This window comes from Cryptomeria japonica, chromosome 9, assembly GCF_030272615.1.
Source record: "Cryptomeria japonica chromosome 9, Sugi_1.0, whole genome shotgun sequence".
NCBI lineage: Eukaryota > Viridiplantae > Streptophyta > Pinopsida > Cupressales > Cupressaceae > Cryptomeria > Cryptomeria japonica.
Window position 1 is genome coordinate 76,417,081 of NC_081413.1, and position 21,371 is coordinate 76,438,451.

The following is a 21,371-nucleotide window of genomic DNA, read 5'->3' on the forward strand; positions in this document are numbered from 1 at the left end:
TGTAGACTTGCAACTCACCAGCTACTTAGTTTTTGCGGGTAAGAATTTTTTTTTGTTTTGGTTATGGTTGTGGTGTTTATAGGGAGACATTTACAAATTTATATCTATTTTCACTATTTAATTGTTTATGGGTTTGTAATGGTAATTTAATGTTCTTTCATATTTTTGTATATATTCTTTATAATAGCCTATTATATTGATTTGTTCTATTATGCATAATGGTGTGGGTCAGACGGCTTTGCCGTCGGTGCATGAAAGCATTGAACGAGTTCTACTTTTAAAAATTACATGAAACATTTTTAATTTATTTGATTCAGTGTTATTTGCAAAAAATGATTATCAATGATGTTTCCTTTCTCCAAGAATTGTCTAGGATCTTTCCGTCAGATAATATGTAACATCGAATGACTAAATCTTTTCATTACAAATGCTTATTTCATTTAATTATTATCTGAGCATGAATTAAAATTTATATCTGTATGGAAGTAGAACATACAAGCTGAAGAGTCATGTGCAAGCAAATTTCCTAAAAGAAAGCAAGTAGGCATTATCTTGAATGACATGGAAACAAGCTCATCAGCTACCTAGAAGAGAGCAATTGGATAATGGTAGAGGAAAGTGTTTACAGGTGATAAATAGATAGAGAGTATGCAATACAAACAAACAATGTCTGGAGTGTCTGATGTGACATCTCTAATTTATGTCCGGAGGGACTAACTAGTTTTGGAGTTCTTGCAAAACCTATTGGGCCACGCTTGGAGGAAATCAATGTGTTCATGCAAGGAACACCTTTTTCTATTATGAGAATGATGCTTTTGCACCAAGGGATATTTGGAAGTCAATATCCAAAAATTTCTATCGTGTGGAACCAGAGTTGGCGGACTCGAAGTAATTTTCATCTTTTAGAAGACCAAGAGGTTATGTACACAATCTCCCAATAGAAGGGAGATTTCAAGAATTACCTCTCCCCCGATGACTATTCAGAAAGTACTTCCTCAGACAAAGGACTATTGGTCTCCATGGGATCAAAGAAAAAAATTGAAGCATAGACTCTAGATGATGTGGTGGTGTCCTTCGTGAAGAACTCTGTACTATAATTGAAAATTCATGAGGGAAACTACAAGATAGTGAAGAGAAATACAATCTTGAAAAGTGGGAAGAATGGATATTGGTTTGGGTGGGGCCAACTCAGGTGGCTCCTCTAGAGGTTGATGAGATAGAAATCATATTAGGATTTGAAAAAGATCACACTCATGGAACTTCGTGTGCGATTGATCGATTGTAGTGTTTGGGTAATGCATTCCAAATAGATACAGTTGCATTCCAAATGGGTAATGTCTTGATTAAAGACTTTTATCCTGATGGCATGTGACTGTATCTATTTGGAATGCATTACCCAAACATAGCAATCGATCACTCACACACAAAGTTCCACGAGTGTGATCTTTTTCAAATCCTAATATGATTTCTATCTCGTCAACCTCTAGAGGAGCCACCTAACTTGGCCCCACCCAAACCAAGATCCATTCTTCCCACTTTTCAAGATTGTATTTCTCTTCACTATCTTGCAGTTTCCCTCGTGAATTTTCAATTATAGTGTAGAGTTCTTCATGAAGGACACCACCACATCATCTAGAGTCTATGCTTCAATTTTTTTCTTTGATCCCATGGAGGCTAATAGTCCTTTGTTTGAGGAATTGCTTCTTGAATAGTCATGGGGGGGAGAGGTAATGCTTGAAATCGCCCTTCTATTGGGAGACTATCTACATAACCTCTTGGTCTTCTTAAAGCTGACAACTATACTTTGAGTCCGCCAACTCTGGTTCCACACTATAAAATTTTTTGGATATTGACTTCCAAATATCCTTTGGTGCAAAAGCATCATTCTCATAATAGAAAAAAGGTTCTCCTTGCATGAACACATTGATTTCCTCCAAAGCGTGGCCCAATAAGTTTCGCAGGAACTCCAAAACTAGTTAGTCCCTCCAGATATAAATTAGAGACGTCAAATCAGATACTCCAGACATTGTTTGTTTGTATTGCATACTCTCTATCTATTTATCACCCTTTAACACTTTCCTTTTCTTTTCTCTAATTGCTCTCTTCTAGGTAGCTGATGAGCTTGTTTCCATGTCATTCAAGATAATGCTTGCTTGCTTTCTTTTAGGAAATTTGCTTGCACATGACTCTAAAGCTTGTATGTTCTTCTTTCGTACAGATATAAATTTTAATTCATGCTCAGATAATAATTAAATAAAATAAGCATTTGTAAAGAAACAATTTAGTCATTCGATGTTACATATTATCTGACAGAAAGATCCTAGACAATTCTTGGAGAAAGGAAACATCATTGATAATCTTTTCTTGCAAATAACACTGAATCAAATAAATTAAAAATGTTTAATGCAATTTTTAAAAATAGAACTTGTTCAATGCTTTCATTCACTGATGGCAAAGCCATTTGACCCACATCATCTCTCACCATCAGAATTCTGACGACAACTAATGGAACGCCCGACAAGGATGATGTATATCCGACGTCATTGCCATGTTGGATGGTCGTTGAGGAGCAATCATAACATCTGTAAGAAATCCACCGATATAGCCGCCATCGGGGCAGTTCATAAAAACGTCAGACGATCAATGCAAATGGCATCGTCAAAAAGCTTGACAATGAGTTTTTGATGGTAAAGTTTGTTAGAAGCCTAATGTTTGGTCATCCCAAATCTGACAATTAGCCATTGGAAATTAGGCCCAAATGTACTAGTGAGAACTTATTTACTAGCAGATGGTGTATTTGTTTTGAATTGGATAGAGGATCATAGGAACTAAAAAATTATAGTGTGCTTCAATTTGTATATTCTTATCAACTTACAAAGAAAAAATTTCATTACTATATATGTAAGGAACTGCATGATAATTAGGTTGACAAGTCACCTCATCCTTAACAATTTTAGGTTCTTCAACAACATGCTTAAAATTGATTGAATCTTGGTTATGTTTTTAATCTTTAGGAGAGAGAGAATTAAAAACATGATGGAAAATGGTATTCTCCTCTTTTTCTAAAGTATCTTCATGACAAACCTTAGGAAAGTCACAATCATGTCTTATTGATGCTTCATCTCTAGGGGAAAGGTTATTGAAATGAATAGAAAGTGAAGTTTTATCAAAGGAATCAACTTCTTTTACCATAATATCATCCTCTTTCACCAAGGTACCCTCATGGAGGAGGAATATATTAGGAGAATAGTCTACACCATCCTCCAATGGTTCATCCCAAATAGGGAGATCATTGCAAGAAGTGTTAAAAAAATTTCTTGCATCAATATGTCCTCTTTAGGGATAGAAAATCTAGGAGAAGAATCATTGAAAGGCTCATAAAGGGATTTTCACATACCTTAAATCCTTTCAACTTAAGAACCTCCTCTTGTAAAAAGAAATTTGACATTTTAATTTGAAAATTATGATTAAGCAATACAAAATTTTGTGAAAATGATTGATTAACCAATTAATTAAGCAATTTGATTTATAAATTTGAAAGATAAATGCATATAGATCATAGCATAGAATATCATAAAGATCAGATTTGAAAATTGATTTGAAAAATGATGGAACCCACAAGATAAATTTAGAATTATAAATTAGGATTTTTGTAAATTCAACCACTAAATTTATGCAATTAAAATTGAAATTGAGATCTAGGAGGGAAATTTATATTTCAAATTAAATGAATAATCAGATTTGAAATAATAAATCCAAATTAGACAACCCACAAGCTCAATTTTAGAATTAAAAATTAGGATTTTTTGTGAATTTAACCTCTAAATTTTTGAAATTCAATAAAATATTAAACTTATAAATGTAAATTTAATTTGAAATACATAAAAATTCATATTTGGGAACATAAATCAGAAATAAGGGTGTAAGGAGTCAGGTTCACCAAAATGTAATGATGAAAATTAGGGTTTCTACCATTAGATGTAGTAAAACCACTAATTTTTCTTAAGGGCAATTAAAATAGGGGTAGATAGGAATTATATAGATCTAAACCTCATATATCTATATTTTGATCTAGCTACAAGAGGTTTTATATGAGCCTCTTCTTTCCCTTAAGTTGAATTGAATTGTTGAAGATGCTGAAATTAGGGTACATGTGCCAAAATTGAGGTGAAAATGCATGAACAACTTGACCTACGGTTGTTGGATTGAGAAAAAAGCCTAGACCTGAGGAATATAAATGTACTAAGACTTGTTCCCAAAAGGAGCTCTTTATTTTTTGGGATTAGAGCGACAGTCGCTCTGGTTCTTTGTACTTTTCACACTCCAAAGGGGGATCTGTTCATTTCTATAAATAAAGGCAACTTTGTACTTACTCCTACACACACTAGACAAGGGAAATGGTGGTTTCCTAAGTCAAACCCTGGTTTAGAAATTAACCTTGAATGAAATATTGGAAATACTAAAATAAACAATGAAAAGATAGACCTTAGATTTGCAATGACTGAAATTGATGCTTGGCTTCTTGAATGTTATCATATATGTTGAATGAAATGGTATGAACATGAAAAAACCCTAATCAAACACACATGCTTACATATGAATGAAGTAATTTTTCTCCAAAATTATTGAATGAATAATATGCAGCCTTGAAGACCTCTAAAAATGCTTGTTAATTCTTCATGAATACAAGGATGCTTGATTGCTTGGAGAGATAGATTGATTAGATTGGATTAGATTAAAATGAGTTGAGAAGGATGCCTTATATAGGGATTTCATAATTAAAATAAAATTTAGGATGATTTATAATTAATATATTTTTGTATAGAGCTAAATTTGAATAGGATAAGACCACCCAATAATCCTCCCTAAATTCGAGGAAAAAAGCATGTGACTAGATCAACAGGCGCTCCAATCCTGACCAATTTTTTTTTCTGAATATTAAGTGATGTGAGCTATCATGATTCTAATACTAAATAAAACTCAATGGATCAACCCAATATGTGTAGATATGCAAAATATGTTTTGAGAGTTGAAATTAGGACAAGATTAAGGAAAAATCAAGATAAAATGTTAAAGGGCACACTTAGAATTAAGAGCCCAAATAAGAGTGTGGTGATGTAATAAAGTGGAACAAGACCCATAATATTGAATTAAATATTAATTAATTACAATAAAGGTCCTATAATGCATAGATGAAAGGGGGATACTAAAATAGGTGCTAGGAGTATGAAATTGGCCACACAAATAAAGGGTGTACAATTTACGATGCTACACTCCTTGTGAAGGATTATTCCTTAGGAATGTAAGTTCATTCATGACTTGAGACAAGGTTTTATTTATGGCTCCTACTACAAAGGTTAATTGACTAGTCTAACCTAAGCTAAAGGAAGACAAAGACCTTTGTTATTCAAAGAAAGTAGTTCCTAATGAATATGAAGTATTAGAAGTAGTGAATGCATCATGTATTCCTATATGATAAGTAATCAAGGGAGAACCCTTGAGTTAATTTAGACGTTACTGATACACAACTTGAATTTGTCCTATATAAGTAACACTTTCTATGAGTCATCAAAGGTGTATGATTTGTCAAGACATTATTAATGAAAGTGATTTGATTACTCATACCAAGATATCCTAAAGAATGAAAAGATCCCATATATTCTCCAATGAGAGGACATTTTGATGTTGAAACCTAATGACCTGGATATATTTATTTTGCAAGGTATCCATATTTACAAGTGATAATGTAACATCATAAATTCTACACCCTTGATTACGGTTATTCAATTTCACACTTAGGTTAGCACCTTCCTTAGTGTGATGCATTGCATTTTGCATTTTCAAGGTTCCTTTAAGCATTTAATTATTAATTTAATTAAATCTAAGATCATTTCTCACCAATACACGTATTATAAAATTGAGCCCTAAACCCTAAGTGTCCTCCTTTTTATCTCAAAATAATTAATCCTAATAATGTCCTAATTTCGATCTTAAAAGCACATTTTTGCACATCTAAACACCTTGGATTGAACCATTAAGTTGTATTTGACTTTGTAATCATGATATTTTGCTTCCCTAGAAATTTGAAAAAAAGTTGGTTGGACAAGTACGACCACCATATCGGTCCCAAATTTTTCTCCCCAAATTTTAGGATCTTAATTGGGCGGTATATTATAATGTTTAAATCCTTCTTTGTGTGAAATTTTATCAATTCTAGGTTGGCCTATGATAAAAAATAAAGTTAAAGTTTCATATATATAACCTTTTCTTTCCTCATTTGAAGGATCCATTCTCTAGCAATTGAAGGAGACCTCTTATGAAGTGAGAGTGTAGGTTTTATATACAATTAGAAAATTCATTATTCATCAAGTCTTCATCAACCTTTTTCATCACTCTTGGAATCTTAGGAGATATTGAAGAATAATAAGGAGATCACTGATTGTTGATTGGCTTGTACCTCTCCCTTAAGGTTTTGTATGGTTTCATGTTATTTTCATGTCTCTATGTGAGTTTTTAGATCTACATATCATTCATTTTTATATTTACATTATTGCTTTAGATCTACATTGCATTTATGATTTGAAGCATTATATTACATTGATTTAGGGCTTTTACTCAAAATATAGGGTAGACCTCTAGTTTGCATTTTAGCTCATATAAATCTTAAAAACACATGAGATTCTAGGGCACACACACTTTTCAATACTTTACTAGCTATTTGTGGAGTTGAAAATCACCAAAATGAGGGCCAGGTTTGACTAAGGTAAAACCCTATATAACCACATACACCATTTTTTAGATAACATCTACAAGTTTACGTTTTCGCTAGAGCTATAGATTTCTAGGAAGTCTTAATTAATAAGCACAAATCTAGATCTAGAATTTGGACCTAGACCTCTAGGACTAGAGCACCTAGCACCCTGGTCCTCCTTATTCAGTTGCAGGTTTTGGTAGTTATCTTGGATTCTTTCTCATACATTTCATTAGGATAGTTTGTATCACTTTACATTTGATTCATTTCCCTTTCATATCAACAAAGGAATAGAAAACCTAAAAGTATTTCTTGAATGTCTTTCACAAGAGGAAGTCAAAGTAAATCACTTCCTTAGGCTCTTTTGTATTCCAATGTATGAATCCAAGTGGGATTAGGTCCTATTTTACCCAATTCCATTTATATCCTATATAGATAATATTCTACAAAATAGACGAGTCAAAGGATCTATCAATCTACAATATGCCTATATAACAACTAGTTTTTTCATAAGATAAATATATTCTAACCTCTTGTAAATTTTGAAGAACCTAATATTAGATATTCATTAAAGTCTTATGAGGCCCTTTCTTATGGATGAAAAATTGATAATACATAATGACAAGATATATATAGATCTTGAAATAGTTTAAGAATTCTATTTGTAGTTGATCCCAACTTATAATAGATCTAAGAGTTAGGATCAAATAACAAATATATTCAAATTATCCTAAGGAAAAATGAAAACAACTTCCAAATTAAATCCTCCTATTCAATTTTGGGCTATATCTCCTTAGATGTATTAATATGTTAAATAATTTAGATTCTCCATAGATGAACTTAGGGTAAATTTTTAATGGTTATTAGGTAACTCATGCATGGGCCCAACAAAATTGAGATGAGAGTTACCAAATATTAGGAAGAAAGATATCCTTAATGGTAAAGATGCAACAACTATTGAGGCACTAGATAAAGTAGGATTTGTGGTTGAACTTGTATTTCAATATATCTCTTTTCCAAGTTATTTGTTCTATAGTCTTAATGTAACTCAAAAAATTATTGACTCATTTTGTTAAGAGAAACCTAGAATTGGTCACTATTGTATAAGACATTAGAAATAATTTCTCACAAGGATCCAATTTGATTAGGCTTTGCTTCTAACACTAATTTTTTTTATGGATCAAGTAAAATAATGGAACATTCTACTTATATTAAAAATCTAAGAGAACAACTCAACGAATCCTTCCACCAAGTCTTGACCACATTGGACAAGTTAAGTGGTCTACATGACTTGTTTACAAGAATTTCGTTGGTATTATAATATTTGGTTGAGATGTGTAGTCAAATGATTCATATTAGAAGATTAAATATTCAAAGATTCGAATTGAAATTCCCTATCTAATTAACTCTACTAACCTAGAATATTCTAGATATATCAATTTTCTGAACTAATATAGATCTACATCTATCTTAAAATAGTACAACTACAAAAAACATCAAAAGCAAGTTAGGTTATAGAGAAAAATAAATTAAAAATGATTATTTTAACTATATATTAGATATATAGGTATGATGTGTTGGCATTTGACACTCATCAAATTTTGTAGTGTTGTCAATGATGGAAACACACTTCATGGGAGATCCAGTAATCAAGGAACCGACATTCATATCACCGACAGGCATGTAAACCAACAAACTTGGAACTGGTACACATAGGCCAACATAGGAGATTGATCCGACAAATGTAATGTGGTGGCGGAAACGGTCACATAGATCAATTTTTATATTTTTGTCTAGGCAGACATGTAATCACCTTTGTAAATATGATTGTAATCTGACATAAGGCATTTATGTTTATGTATGTAAAAGGGTATATAAGTCAGTCTGATTAGGTCATTTTGAATATATAGATGAGATAGGATATGTGATGATATGTGAGAAAGATCTTGATCGACGAAATGTGAATGTAAAGATTTATAGTCAGTCTTGGTTATTTGTCAAGAGGATTGGGAAGCGAACTAATTTACTAGTAAGGAAGGATACAGTGATAACTGGTATAGATAGTGCTTAAACTAGAACACATCTAACATATTAGATGCATGCTCAGAGTTCAAAATTTTGTTTGTAATTCAACATTTTGGATCTGTAGTCAGTGAGGCTCTTTTGTGATGAGCAGTGTTTTCTAGGCAGTGTGCCCTACTGCATGTGTAGGCCCCTCTTGTAATATTTATTCATTTGGATAGTGGATAGATATCGTGGGTCACCAATCTCACTGAAGTTTTTCCTCTTTGAGGTTTTCCACATATAAATCTTTGTGTTATGGTATTGATTCTTGTGGTTGCATTGATATTACTTGTTGTTACTTTCTTTTATGCATATCGGTTACTGAGTTGTTTAGTTAAAAAGGTTAAAATTTATCTCACTGGTAGAACACTGATTCACCCCACCTCTCAGTGTTCTTGGATTCCAAAAATTGGTATTAGAAGTATAGATAGGATTTAGCAAGAAGAAGAGGGAAGGGTAGATAAAGAAGGTTGGACAAGCTATCCAGAAGATGTCTTTTGAGATCAAACACATCATTGGATTAGCAAAAGGATCTTCTTCGGTAGTGGTTCAAGCCTCATCAACAACAACAACCGACAAGGGTGTGATGAAGATAAAGAAACCAAAAACTTATATTGCCCCTATTGCTTCCAGATCTGAGACAAAAGAAGAGCCCTCTAAGATTCCTAAGACTTACATATGGACTCAGAGGAAGAAGCCCGAGGAAGGGAAACAATAGAAAGCAAAAGTCACTCCTTCGACAACTCAAAAGAAAATTTTGAAGGAGAGGAAGCCTACAAAGAAAAGAAAACCAGTTAAGGAGTCTACTTCCACTCTCGGTAAGAAGAAGAAATCTAACTTGGATGTAGCATTAGAATCTGGTAAGAGTGTTAAGGTTATACCTCCTTTGTCTGTAGAAGAATTAGTAGATCAAATTACAAAGGATGGAATTTTGAGTAATATACAACACTATTATATACATATGGATGATAAGGAACAGATGTAAATAGGTCTTTGAGCAAGAAATTCAAGTTTTGTAGCATCTTTCATTGGAATGTAAGATATATCAAGTTGGAAGTCCATCCAGTAAGTTGAAAGGTTTGATAGACCATATTGATAAAGAGTATAAAACTCTACAACAAGTATCAAATCAACAATTAGTAGAAAGGTACAATGCGGCTAGATTGGTCACCTATAACAATATGATTGCATTTGAAAAGATTAATTTGATAGAGGAATTAATAAGGATTGATGAAGCTCTTCATCAGTGTGCAGTCAGATATACCGGTCTTGCACTAACACAACAAATTTAGCAGCAAACCTGGATAATAAGATTAAGGAAAATGTGGATAAAATTGAACAACTTCTAGTTAGTTTTGATGGTATGGAGTCATTGACCAGCTTTGTTGATGATCAAATTTTGCTTCTTGAATATGAGATTTCAGCCCTGGAGAAGGATAAGGATAGTTTTATTTGGCGGGCAAGAGAGCTACAAGGATTGGTTAGTCCTTGACTTAATACATTTTTGCTTCATAAGATAGAGTGTATAGAATATATGGGTAAGCCCACTTTGACAGTTCTAAAAGAGGTAGAAATTCATGCTTACATCATGAATAACCTAGTATCAATTTAGAGGACCTTAAAATTTGGTTGGGATACTTACTTGACATTTTTGAAGGGTACTTATCATGACATTTTCAAGCACCTTCATCTTCAGTAAACACAATTTTGATTTAATTATTTCATTCATTATTCATTTACCCTAGCTTTGGCGTTGTTGTCAAAGGGGGAGAGATTGATGTGAAAAATGTTAAGGGACATAAGAATTAATGTATAGCTTAGGGGGAGCAGCCTTCTGAGATCAGTTTTGGGGAATTAGTTTTGGTAGGGAACTGATACAACACTTTATCAATCCATTTTTCACATGAGTGTTGCCATCAATACCAAAGGGGGAGATTGTTGGCATTTGAAACTCATCCGGGTTTGTAGTGTTGTCATTGATGGCAACACACTTCATGGGAGATATGGTAATCAAGGAACGGACATCTAGGGAACCAACATGCATGTAAATTGACAAAATTAGAACCGGTACATAGAGGCTGACATAGGAGATTGATCTACTAAACGTGATGTGGTGGTGACAATGGTTATATAGATTAATGTTTATATTTTTGTCTAGGTCGACATGTAATCACATTTGTAAATATGATTGTAAGCCAACATAAGGCATTTATATTTATGTATGTAAAAGGGTATATAAGTTAGTTCAATTAGGTTATTTTGAATAGATAGATGCGATAAGGTATGTGATGTTATGTGAGTGAGATCATGATCGACAAAATGCGAATGCAAAGATCTGTAGTCAGTCTTGGTTATTTGTCAAGAGGATTTGGAAGCAAACTAAGTTACTGGTAAGGAAGGATATAGTGATAACCAGTACAAACAATGCTTAAATCAGAACTCATCTAGCATATCAGATGCATGCTCAGAGTTTAGAATATTGTTTGTAATTCAATAATTTGGATCTGTAGTCAGTGAGGCTCTTTTGTGATGAGCAGTGTGCCTACCTGCATGTGCAAGCCCCTCTTGTAATATTTATTCATTTGGCTAGTGGATAGATATTGTGGGTCACCAATCCCACCGCGGTTTTTCCTCTTTAAGGTTTTCCACATATAAATATTTGTGTTATGGTGTTTATTCTTGTGGTTGCATTGCTATTACTTGATGTTACTTTCTTTTATGCATACCAGTTACTGAGTTGTCTAGTTAAAAATGTTAAAATTTATCTCATTGGTAGAACACTAATTCACCCCCCCTCTCAGTGTTCTTGGATTCCAACATGATGTGCTCAAAGAAAACTAATACTGCAATGGTTAGTATTCACACAACCATCCATAATACTAGTGAAAGCATATAAAGAAAAACACAATATAATATTTGTCAAGTTTATGCAATTGACCCACCTTATTTCAAATGTAGATTCTATAAGGAAGTTAAGTAGGATAACAACTTCCAACACTAAACTTGAGAGGATGGTAATGCAATTTTTTTATAGATCTATACAATAGTTACAAAAAATTAACATAAATAAACATAAATAACATGTATACTTGCTCAATAAGAAACAAGGGTAGGTAGGAAATAGGTGTGGTAGGTAGGAGAAACAATATAATATTTCACATGAGGTGGATCACCCACCAAAGGTGGAATTATCACTCCACAATAAGTCGATCTGATAAAGTAGTAACAAGATCAACACCATCAAAGGTGAAAATCTTCCTACACACACTATCCAAATGAGGCACAAACACCTAAGTGTCTCATACCCAAACTACTATGAAATGCATTATCCTAAGTAAACTTAAGTAAGGTATAATAATATCCATGATGAATAATTATTTACACCAACAAAACTGTTTGAATACATCACACTACACAACCATAATAGAAAGTCCTCATGAAATAGGGTTGCCTTATAGGGAAAACAAATCACACAAAATATCCACTACTAGATCTATTACCTAATGATAAACAATCAAGATTTATAATGATAAATTATACCCTAAAATTTATTTGGGGATGTTTCCTTCGAATCCCCAATAGTCGAGGGCCTTTCCCTTAAACCCCTATTGTCACATATCAACAACAACCTTTTATCAATAATACCTTTTTATCATTGCAAGGTTGAGAAACAATAAACAAATGTAATCAAGTTATTCAAATTTAAAGAATTAAGGAAAAATGCACCATTACCAAGGTTGGAACACTTGAAACACCTTACTTATGATCCTTCATTGATTTGAAATATATGCTAATTAGAATATCTAGCAAGAATTTTAATGCTAAAAATTTCATAATTCACTAGTATACAAAATGTCAACAACCCTTTACAATTTCCATAGCAAGGCAACAAATAACTAGTCTTAGGCATCCAAAATTTGAAATTTACAAAAAATGTTAGCCTTTGATCTGTGCTGGCACTTGGGCCCAAAATTCAAAATATACAAGTTATACTTCATTAGGTTATCCTTATGGGTTGTATAATAATTTCAATTCATTTGATTTGAGTTATTACATCTTTCCAAAGAATAACAAATGATTACATAATCAAGTAGCACAAGGAAACACTAAAACTATTTATGTTGTTGAAGTTTTCCCCTTTATAATACTGGAATGTCTACATGCCCCTAGTTTGTTTCTTTAATATCACTATATGGTGAACACATCTTGGATGGGTGGTGATACACCTTGAATTCATAGTTAAGTTCTTTATTTGGAAGCTCACCATGTATTTTTATAGAAAAGCCCACACAAGCTGTGTTAGAAAGCATCAAAGAATAAAACTATATATATATATATATGTATGTATGTATGTATGTATATCTATAGACACACACACACACACACACACCAGAGGACAATTGAGAGGGGGGGTGTATCAGTTGACACCAAATTATAGAAATTTAGGCATTGAAATCCTTATTACCAGAACATATAAACTTAATGCCGGAATGCATAACCAAATACCAGAATAAATGATATAGCAATTAAACATAAACATAAATCACATAACAATTACCATCCATCCATAACACATGGCACCAAGATTTGTATGTGGAAAACCTGGTAAAGGGAAAAACCATGGTGGGAAGCCTACCCACAGTCAGATAATACTTTTGCAGTAAGTATGTAATTACAATATGAGGGGACTACACATGCAGGAAGGATAACAACCTAGAGTGCACTAATCATCACAAAAAGGAGCCTCACTGACTACAAAATAAATCTAGACTACAATCCAAAAAGAAGAATGAATTGCAAAGATAACATCTCCTATGCTTGAGTATAGTTCTTGTTAAGCTCAATATCAGAGGCCTTAAATCTCTTCCACAAACCCAATTTAATCACCTATGATTGACCAAACCTTCTGCATATAATTACAACATGATTCGCACACAGATAATCCCATAACCTTTACCTATGATCTACAAAGAGGCCTTACATCAAATTTATACCAACCCGAGACCTAAACAATTAGGCTGGCCACCTAAAAGATAATACAATAAATTCATAACATAAACCCACAATCCAATAATCAACCAATTCATCTTAGGTAGAAAAAAAAGTAAACCAATCATTAAATCCTGTCGATAACGCATCAGAAACATCCTCCAACATGTTACATAAATTGGTCCATAACCTAGATAACACCGAACCCAAAATAGCTTGCCATAAACCAAATCCAACACCATCGATCAATAAGAACACAAACATGGCAACCAAAAATATCCTGAGAATTATCTAGAAGCTGTTGCAACACCTCTTATCATGTGCATCAAAAGATCCTCAACAAAGCTTTGCCGGTAAAACCCTTACCGGTGACCAAAAGGCTTACTAGAACAAATGATAGCTCCTGAGTCATCAATTCCTGAACCAACTAATCATGATACACATCTAAATAGCATAAATGATAGATCCAAACTAATTCCACAAACCAAAGAATACCGAAGCATACTGGATCAATATCATAAACCAACCACTCTATTGGAACCAATCGGAAATTGGTAATCAACCAAAATAATCGATGTTGCCATCAATGACAAAACATCAATGCAACACATAATCAATTCCTCCAAATTGACAACAATCTCCCCCTTTGGCATTGATGGCAATGGTAGATGTGAAAAACATCCAAGTGACAAGAAATGCTAAATAAGTCCCCCCCTATGGAAAATAGCCAACAATCTCCCACAAAAAGATATAGCAATGAAGCTCTGAACCAAACTCCCCTGATGAATATATCTCTCCCTTATGTTTTTCACAAGAATATCTCTCCCTCTTTGACATCAATGCTAGAGATCTTATATTAATATCAAAGAAAAATCATAAATCCTCTAATTCTTACAGTTGACTACTCCCTCTGAGTAGTAGCACCACCACATCAATCCAGAATGAGAAATAGCTCTGATAATGCATACCAGATTGATGCCAATCAGCATCACTCAAGTCTCTATTAGAGGGGTAGAAATCCCCAATCTGTCTCTAAAGTACTCAAATGATTCTTTAGGCAAAGGTTTAGTGAAGATGTCTGCAATCTTCTCTTTAGTGTTCACATAAATGAGCCCAACTTCATTTTCTTCCACCTTCTCCTTCAAAAAGTTATACTTGATAGATATGTGCTTTGTCTTAGAATGAAATGCCAGATTCTTTGATATATCAATAGCTTCATAGTTGTCACAGTGAATAACTACAAGTTCATTACAATCCACCTCTATATCCTTCAACATTTTCTTTATCCATAGAACTCGTGTACAGTTTGTAGCAGCAATAACATACTCAGCTTCAGTAGTAGATAAATAAGTACATGCCTGCTTTTTGTTGATCCATGAAACAAGTTTGTTTCCAAGAAAGAAAGCTCCACCAGATGTTCTCTTCTGGTCATCAATATCTCTAGCCCAATCTGCATCTGTATATGCACATAATGTAAAGTCATCATTTCTAGAATACCACAAACCATATTCAGTTGTTCCCTGCAAGTACTTGAAAATCCTTTTCACCGCACTCATGATTTTATCTAGGATTACTCTGATATCTTGATATAATAAAAACTACATTCATTTTATCCAATCTAGTCTGAGTCAGATATAACAAAGCACTAATCATAGACTTCTACCTTGTAGGATTTACCGGCGCAGATGCATCTTTCTTTGTCAATTTCTCACTAGTAACCATAGGTGTACTATCTGGTTTAGAATTCTCCATGCCAAATTTCTTCAACAACTCCCTAGCATACTTAGTTTTATAGATGAAAATACCATTATCAGTCTGAGCAATGTGCAAACCTCAAAAAAATTTCATCTCCCCAATCATAGACATCTCAAATTAATTCTTCATATTGTCAAATATTTCATACATAACTTGTCTTCACCTCCAAAATGATATCATCAACAAAGACTTCAATAATCAATATTTCATCATCAATGATCTTATAATATAAATTACTATCAGCATTACCTTTAGTGAAATCAATCTTCAAAAGATATTTATCCAATCTTGCATACCAAGCTCTAGGGGCTTGTTTGAAACCATATAAAGCTTTCTTTAACCTGCAAACCATGTTTTTGTCATCTGAAAGTGAAAATCCATCAAGTTGCACAATATAAACTTCCTCTTCAAGATATCCATTCAGAAATGCACACTTGACATCCATCTGATAAACCTTGTAGTTCTTATGTGCTGCATAAACAAGAAATAATCTCACAACTTCAATCCTAGCTATTGGTGCAAAGGTTTCTGTTAGACAGTTCAAATAACCGGAAGACAACTAAGAGGGGGAGGTGAATTAGTTGTCACAGATTACCAGAACCATTAGAAATTAAAACTTTAATATCGAAACCTAAAATATTAATACCAGAATATTAGTTAAACCAATTAAGCATAAACAATAATCACAAAATAAATACCATCCACATGACACCAAGATTTATACATGGAAAACCTGATAAAGGGAAAAACCATAGTGGGAAGCCTACCCATAGTCAAATAATACTTTTAAAGTATGTGAATTACAATTATGGGGCCTGCACTTGCAAGAAGGCCAACAGCCTAGAGCACATTGCTCATCACAAAAGGAGTCTCACTAACTACATAGAAATCCAGACTACAATCCAGATAAGTGTTGAACTGCAAACGATAGCATCCCCTATGCTTGAGTACAGTTTTGGTTAAGCTCAATACCAGAGGACTAAATCCTCTTACATAAACCCAATTCGACCTCCAATGATCAACCAAATCCTCTTCATCAATGATATTATGTTATTCGCATAATACATCCCTTGATCATGACCTCTAACATAGCCATGATGATCTACAATGAGATCTTAGATCTATATATACAAACCCTCGACCATAAACAATCAGGTCAGCCACCAGATAATAAATCAATTACATAATTACAAACCATGTTGGGTCTAGAGAAAGAAAATAATATCCAACACATAAGACATCCTAGAAACACATCGAGAGGTCAAATCCATACGTTACATTAAAGCCAGTCCATAACCTAGATCAACAGGGACCCAGTATAGGTCCACATGCTACAACAATTATCTCAATCCGCCAAGTCATGAACATGATCAACAATAGCATCTTGAAACCATACCATAAACTATACCAACACCACTTATGAAATTCATCAAAGATTCTTTATCAAAAGCTCTACCAGTGAAACCCTCGCCGAAACCAGAAACCAAGCTTCTAAGCAAATAGGATAACATCCGATAACCAGACCAAAACCAATTGACTAAATATTAGCATTAATATCATGAATAAGACAATTCCATAACCAAACTATACTGGAGCCTCCTGGATTATGCCGGATCCAAATCAACTAGAAACCACTTAACCTACCAAGACCAGAAGGGTGTCGATAAAGCATCCAAATAGCTAGTGTTGGCATCAATGAAAAAACATCAATGCAACACAAAATCAATTCCACCAAAAGGCCAACAATCTCCCCCTTTGGTATTGATGGAAACACTAGATGTGAAAAACATCTAAGTACCAAGAAATGCCAAAAAAGTCTCCCGAATGGAAGACATCCAACAATCTCCCACAAAAAGATGTACCAATGAGGTTTTGAAACAAAGACCAAACTCCCCCTAAGAATGATATCTCTGTAAAGATTTGAATTTATCCCTATCAATTTCTCTTCCCTTTTCTTTTTCTTTTTCACTTCCTTTTTCACATCAATATCACTCCCCCTTTGACATCAATGCCAAAAATCTAACAAAAATATCAAAGCAAATACATAAACCACTGAATCACAAAGTTGACTACTCCCCCTAAGTAGTAGCATCCCCACATTAGTGCCAAAATAAAAGGTATCTCTGATAATGCATACCAGACTGATGCCAATCTACATCAATCAAGTCTCTACTAGAGGGGCAGAAACTCCCAATTTATCTCTCAGATACTCAAATGATTCCTTGGGCAAAGGTTTAGTGAAAATATATGCAATCTGCTCTTTAGTGTTCACATAAACTAGTCTAACTTCATTTGCTTCCACCTTTTCCTTCAAAAAGTTATACTTGATAGATATATGCTTTTTCATAGAATGAAATACCGGATACTTTGATATATCAATAGCAGAAGAATTATCACAGTGAATAACCACAATCCACCTTTATATCCTTCAACATTTTCTTCATCCACAAGACTTGTGTATAGTTAGTAGCAGCAACAACATACTCAGCTTCAGTCATAGATAAAGAAGTACATGATTGTTTCTTGCTGATCCATGAAACCAACTTCTTTCCAAGAAAGAAAGCTCCACCGAAAGTACTTTTTTGGTCATCAACATCTCCAGCCCAATCAACATCTGTATATGCACATAAAGTAAAGTTATCATCCTTAGAGTACCACAAACCATATTTTGATGTATCTTTCAAGTATCTAAAAATCCTTTTCACCGAAATCTTATGATTTTCTCTAGGATCACTCTGAAATCTTGAAACAATACAAACAACATTATGAATGTTAGGCCTAGTCCGAGTCAAATAAAGCAGACCTCAAATCATAGATTTGTATCTTATAGGATTTACCAGTGTAGAAACATCTTTTCTTGTCGATTTGTCACTTGTAACCATAGGAGTACTTACTGGTTTAGAATCTCCCCTACCAAATTTCTGCAATAATTCCTTAGCATACTTAGTTTGGTAGATGAAAATACTTTTGTCAGTCTGAGTAATTTGAAAACCTAAGAAAAATTTCATTTCCCAATCATAGACATCTCAAATTCTTCATCCATATTATTAGAAAATTCTATGCACAACTTATCTTCACCTCCAAAAATAATGTCATCAAAAAATACTTCAATAATCAGTATATCATCATCAGTGATCTTATAATATAAATTACTGTTAGCACTACCCTTAGTAAAACCAAGTTTCAAAAGATATTTATCCAACCTTGCATACCAAGCTCTGGGTACTTGTTTCAATCCATGTAAAGCTTTTCTTAACCTGTAAACCATATTTGTATCATCTGATAGTGAAAAACCATCAAGTTGCTCAATATAAACATCCTCATCAAGATCCCCATTCAAAAATGCACATTTAACATCCATCTGATAAACCTTGTAGTTTTTATAAGCAACATAGGCAAGAAATAATCTTATAGCTTCCATCCTAGCTACAGGTGCAAAAGTTTCTCCATAATCAATTCCTTCCTTCTAAGAATATCCTTTACAAACCAATCTAGCCTTATTTCTTATAAATTGACCATCCTCATTCAATTTATTTCTAAAAACCCATTTAGTTCCGATAACATTTTTATTTTTTAGGCCAGGGAACCAAAGTCCATGCGTTATTTTACTCAATATGATCTAATTCTTCTTCCATATCTTTCAACGAACATTTATCTTTACATGCCTCAATTACTGATACCATTTCAACTTGTTAAATTAAACATACCTCATTATTTTCTAGTCTTCTTCTTTTCATCACTCCATTGTTCTTATCCCCAATGATCCGATCTTCTGAATTTTTCAATCTCACATACCTAGGAGTCTTGCAACCCACTATTCCTCTTGTTCTTTAGTCACTATAGAATTCACTGATACTGTCAAAGTAATTGGTTCAACACTTTATTCCGGTAAAGGTGCTACCAGTTTAGATGTAATCATTTTCACTGTCGATTCCTTCTCATAAACTCTGATTTGACTTCTATTCAGCTCATTTATTTTGACATTAGCACTCTCCATAATTCTTTCCAATCTCTTGTTATAACATCTATATGATTTTCTTTTATTAGAATAACCAAGAAATATGACTTCATCACATCTAGGATCAAATTTCCTAATGATATAATCTCTACTGATATAATATTTACTACCAAAAATTTTGAAATACTTAACTGTAGGTGTATTTCCAAACCATAATTCATAAGGTGTCTTACCAGTTTCTCCTTTGATATGTACTTTTTTGAATGTATACACCATTGTGCTCACTTCTTCTCTCTAGTAAATATGAGGTAGACTAGCTTCCATCATCATTGTTCTAGAAACAACCAAGATAGTTTTGTTCTTCCTTTCCACAACTCCATTCTATTGAGGTGTCTGGGGAGTACATAATTGTCTTCTTATACCTTGCTTCTCACAAAAGTTATTAAATTCACTAGATGTGAATTCTCCACTATAATCTAACCTCAAATGTTTAATCTTCAATCCTGTCTCAGTTTTCACTTTATCCTTAAAGATTTTAAACTTTTCAAATGCTTCAGTTTTTTATTTTAGAAAAGTAACCCACATTATTCTAGAATAATCATCAATGATTAGCATGACATATCTATCACCTTGAAAATTTTTAACTCTAGCAAGGCCACACAAATCAGTATGAATAAGATCAAGAACATCATTTGATTTATCTTGTATACTCCTAAAAGAAGTTCTGACCTATTTAGCCATTTGACATTCTTTACATACCGAATTATAGGGCTTCATAATCTTAGATATATCTCTAACTACCTTAGTTGAACTGATCTTTACAATGCAATAAAAATTCACATGACACGGTCTTTTATGCCATAGCCAACTCTCATAAATTTGTTTAATCAAACATGTCTTCTCCCTGGAGTTCAAATGAAATATGTTACTTTTTGTCTATGTACCAGTTGCAATCTCCAAGCCAAATTTGTTAATACTTTTGAATTTTCTATCCTTGAACTGTAATTGAAATCCCTTATCCACCAATTATCCTACACTCAAAAAATTATGCCTTAAACCTTCAGCATAATAAACATTGTCAGTATTGTTCTTACCATCCAATGATATAGATCCTTTTCCTTTGATCACACATGCCTTGTCATCTCCAAATCTAACTAGACCACCATCGAATTCTTATAAAGATAGAAACTTCCCTTTATCTCTAGCCATATGATGTGAACAACCACTATCAATTACCCATTCATCCTTGTCTTCAATTTTAGCAGCAAGTGCCTTCTCTTCAGGTACATTCTCTTCTAGTACTAGATCATCTTCCTTGATAGCCAGGAACACCCATTCATTTCCATTGTTGGAACCACTCGTAGAGTCTTCTGCCGATTCATCATCAGAATTAGTAATACCTTCCTCATCTGCTATGTAGCATGATTTATCTCTATTTTTCCTGTACTTATACTTTTTTTGATATCTAGGGTTAGGCTTAAATGATCTTCTAACTCTTTCTTCAAATCTTAAATTCCTTCCAAGACATATAGATGCAAAATTACCAATCTTATTACATCTAAAACATTTAAAAGGTGATTTTCCTTCATACTTACTTCCTACTGGTCCTTTAGGTACTCTTCTAGCAAATAGTGCTTCAAGTTGTTCAAACTCATCATCTTCTCTCTTCATATCTTCCAATTCTTTTTCATATAAATCTTTCCAATCTTGCTTATTGGTTGTAGATGTAGATGCATGAAAAGAAGGTTCAGTCTTCACAGCTCTAGAAGGTCCAAATTCTTCAAGCTCAAAAGAAAATAGTTTCCTAACCAAAGTATCTCTATTGACAGATGTATTAGTCATTGTTCTCAAATA